This window comes from Puma concolor, chromosome A2, assembly GCF_028749965.1.
Source record: "Puma concolor isolate L17-30 chromosome A2, mPumCon1.1.hap2, whole genome shotgun sequence".
Lineage (NCBI taxonomy): Eukaryota > Metazoa > Chordata > Mammalia > Carnivora > Felidae > Puma > Puma concolor.
Window position 1 is genome coordinate 129,262,704 of NC_141668.1, and position 3,693 is coordinate 129,266,396.

At 35.5% G+C, this 3,693-nt stretch overlaps 1 pseudogene; it reads right to left on the reverse strand.

The window, feature by feature from the left end:
• Positions 1-1,331: 1,331 nt before the first annotated feature.
• On the reverse strand, positions 1,332-2,501 carry LOC112858734 (phosphoglycerate kinase 1 pseudogene; annotated as a pseudogene).
• Between the last annotated feature and the right edge of the window lie 1,192 nt (positions 2,502-3,693).

A 3,693-nucleotide genomic window follows, 5' to 3' on the forward strand; every position in this document is an offset into this window, starting at 1 on the left:
TTTTTTTTTTACTAACATATAATATACATGCAATAAAATATACAGGTATCAAATGTTCAGTTTGATGGGCTTTGATAAGTTTATTCACCCATGTAACTACTATCCATTCACCCATGTAACTACTATCCAGAATTGGGTACTACTATCCAAAGTGAAATACCCTAAATACATTTCTATCACCCCAAAATCACTCTCTTGCCTTTTCCATTCAATCCCATGCTCCCCCACCTAAAGTATTACTGTTCTAATTTCTATCACAGTAGTCCTCTTCTTGGATTTCAAATAAATGAAATCCTACAGAATATAATCATTTATGTATGGTTTCTTTTGTTCAAAATTATGTGTTTAACACTGCATCTATAAGATTCATTATGACATGGATTATATCAGTACTGTTCATTTCCTTTTTATTGTCAAGAAATAGTCCACTGTATGAGTATACTACAAGGTGTTTATTCCATTCTCCTGTGCATGAGCACTGAGTTGTTTCAAATTAGGGGCTATTTGATGAGGCTGTAAAAAACAATTTTATAAATATTTTTATTGGACTTGTGTTTTTATTTATCTTGTGTAAATGCCTAAAATGGAGTTCCTGGGTTGTGGGATAAAATGTCTGTTTACCTGTATAAGAAACTGCAAAACATGTATTTGTATAATTTTATATTCCCATAAGCATTTATGAAAGTTAATTGTTCTACATCCTTACCAACAAGTATTCTTATTGCTCTTAACTGTTTTCCATTCTAGCAGGTGTAAAATGGTTTGTAATTGTGTTTTTTCTTAATTTTTTAAATTGAATTACAGCTGATATATCATTGTGGTTTTCACTAGTATTTCTCTGATGATTAGTATACAGCCTTTTTTTTTTTTTACACATTTGTGCTTATTGGTCATTTGTGAAAAACATTTATTATTTATTTAATACATTAACAACTTTGTCTCCCTCACTACCTATAACTGGGATTTCATCTTATTTCGATCCTGAGTAATGAAACAATGACAAAACTAATCATAATAAGCTACTTCAAAAAGAGAAGCTAACACAACTCATTTTCTTTTAACAGGCACAATATAAACATATGCCCTCTAGAATGCACAATGCTTTAGTCACTAAGAAATTCAAGGGGTTCTTGAAGCATGCAGGCAAGACCAGGGTGTGGTAAAAGAGCAGTTGAGATGCTGTGCAACTGTTTAAGAGTTTTCGACACTGCATCTTTTTGCCACTAAGTGAATCCTGACACGGGGAAGATTTTAGCTACTGCCGAAGGGAGACGCAGCAACTGCTAAGTTGACTTAGGGGCTGCACACAGGAATCAATAGCCAGAAAAGTACTAAACATGGCTGACTTTATCTTCTGTGTCCATTTGGCACAGCAAGTGGCAGTGTCTCTACAATGGTGATGCAGCCCCTGGAAGTGGCTTTCAACACTTTGTCCATGAGGGCTTTGATTCCTTGGGCAAAAGCTTCCCATTCGAATACACCCAGAGGTCCACTGCACACAATCTGCTTAGCCCCAGCAACTGCCTCTCAGGACCACCTTCCAAGCCCATTCAGTCAGCAAGTATGCCAGAGGTCACCGTGCTTGGCTAGTCCTAGCATTCTCATCAAACTTGTCAGCAGTGACAAAGCCAACATGCAAGGTAATCTTCACACTGTTCTTCCCAGCTTTGGACATCAGGTCTTTGATGATCTTGGCTCCCTCATCATCAAAGTAGAAACGTGCCATTGTCCGTGTCGTTGAGCATCTTAAGGAAGGTAAAAGCCATTCCAACACCAATAAACATCTCATTGACTTTGTTCACCATATTATTGATCCATTGGGTCTTGTCTGTAACTTTAGGTCCACCCAGGATGGCAGGGAAGGGTTGCTGGGCTCTCCAAGGCCTTGGTAAAGTAGTTCAGTTTCTTCTTCATCAAGAAATTTCCAGCATTCTGTGGCAGACTAAATCCCACCATTCAACTGTGGGCTTGATGACGAGTGCCAAAAGCATCATTGACATAGACATCCCCTAGCTTGGAAAGTGAAACTCAGAAGGCTTCTATTTTGGCTGGCTCAGCTTTAGCCCTGTTCCCAGAAATATCTTTTGCCTTCCCTTATTCCTTCACATGAAAGGGAAGGTTCTGCAGCAAGATGACAGACCCAGAAGAAGGATCAGCACAAGCTTCCTCCATTTCCAGGCTCATACAGTCCTTCAAGAACAAAATCTCAGCTCAGCAGAGATTTGAATTCTATAGCAATTGGCTCCAAAGAGTATTTGTCAGGCATGGACAAACCATCAGACCAGCCCAGATGGCTCATAAGAACAAATGACTTGGCTCCACTGTCCAAGCAGAATTTGATGCTTGAGATGGCACCCTTGATTCTCTGGTTGTTTGTTATCTGATTGTTCTTCACAGGTACGATGAAGTCCATTCTCCTGATGACCCACTTCCCCTCCATGTCCAGCTTGTCCAGAGTCTGCTTGTTAGAAAGCAACATCTTGGCAATACAACAGCAGCAAGGTTGAGAGCTTAAACAACACTGTCATTCTTATATCATCTTTTGCAAAGTATTTTTTCAAAAGTTTTACCCTTTTTATTGGATTATTTGTCTTCATAAGATTGATTTGTGGAATTCTTTATATATTTTAGATACAAGCCATTTGTCAGATTTATGCATATAAATATTTTTAGTGTGTGGCTTCTATATTCATTTTCTTAATGATTTCTTTTGATAGAAGTTTTCTCTTTAATATTGATATAGCTCAAATTATCAATTTTTATAATGACTGGTGGGTTTTTTTGTTCAATAAATCTTTACCTACTCAAGGTGACAAAGACAATTTCCTATCTTTTCCTCTAGAAGATTTATGGTGGTAGATTTTATATTTAAGCCTTTGATACATCTTGAATTAGTTTAACGTTGGTGTGTGGAGTGTCATATAGAATTGATCCAGCACTATCTGTTTAAAGAGACTTATTTTGAATGGATTTAAGTTAGCACCTTGGCTGAAAATAAATTGACTATATAATTTATATCTGTATCTACATCTATATTTAGACTCTGTTTGGTTCTACTGATTTGTCATTCCTTATACCCGTAGTATAGTCTTAATGTAGCTTTATTGCAGTTTTAAAAGAATTACGAATTTAAAAGAATGTTTTTCCATTTTGTTCATTTTAAAACTCCCTTTGTTAATTCCATTTTAATTTTAGAACAATTCATAAGTTTCCTTCAAAAAAACCTTCTGAGATTTTGACTAGGATTGAATGAATCTGTAGACCTCTGATTGCTTTTAAGATTTATTATTTATCTTTTGTTTTCAATAATTTTACGATAACATACCTCAGTATATTTATTTTGATTCTATGAGTTTTACAGAACTTCTCAAATCTCAGCCTTGAATTCTCTAATTAGTTTTTAGTAATTCTCAGTCACAATCTTTGCAATGATTGCTTCTTCCTAATTAACTCTTCTCTAATTCTAAGACTTCAATTGAATATTTGTTAGATGTTTATACCATATTTTAATTGTCTATTACATTCTCCATATTTTTGGAGCTCCTTGCTTCAGTTTGGACATTTTCTCTGATCTATCTTCTAACTCACTTATTCTTTCTTCAGCTACACTAAATCGGATGATTAAACTCAATTACTCCGTTTAATAACCTCTCAACTACAGGAGTCTTTTCTGTTTAAAAAAAAATTTAACAT